This window comes from Theobroma umbraticum, unplaced genomic scaffold (genome assembly GCF_002168275.2).
Source record: "Theobroma umbraticum cultivar Fairchild unplaced genomic scaffold, ASM216827v3 scaffold_60.0, whole genome shotgun sequence".
Taxonomy (NCBI): domain Eukaryota; kingdom Viridiplantae; phylum Streptophyta; class Magnoliopsida; order Malvales; family Malvaceae; genus Theobroma; species Theobroma umbraticum.
Window position 1 is genome coordinate 387,653 of NW_018397288.1, and position 591 is coordinate 388,243.

Genomic DNA, 591 nt, shown 5'->3' on the forward strand with positions numbered 1-591 from the left:
CAATAAATAAAAATCCTAATCAAATATCAATTTGATAATTGATTTATATTTATAAATCATGAGTGGCACCTAGCAATACATCATGACGACCCAAATATTAGAGAGTCAATTAAAGAATTTGACAAAGCTTTTCAATGGTAAGCCTCTCAGTGCAATATGGTCCTTTCATCAAATATCCTAGATATGTCATTAAGCATGGCTTGATGTCTGCTTATGACATTCCATATTAGTTTTCATAATTCATGACTAACTTTATAAATTTCGAAACCTACTTTCTTCAAATTCGTCATGCTTTGGCCAAAGTCTTTTTACAAGTTAATCTAAAATTAAGAACAAGTGAGATACATCCCCCTAATATCACTTGGGTTAATGAATCCTCTCTTGACCACTCATTCACCTTTGCATGCTTCATGACATACCTAAAAACACCATGTTTAGGCATTTAGTCGCCTCCAAACCCATAGAGGTAAAATCAAAGTATGTCATTCCCAATACAAGATGACCCAGTGTCTCAAGTCTAAGGACTAGTTGTGCAACTATGACATGAGAACATATTCCATAAACACTTGAGTGAAATACCAAATGCAGTTC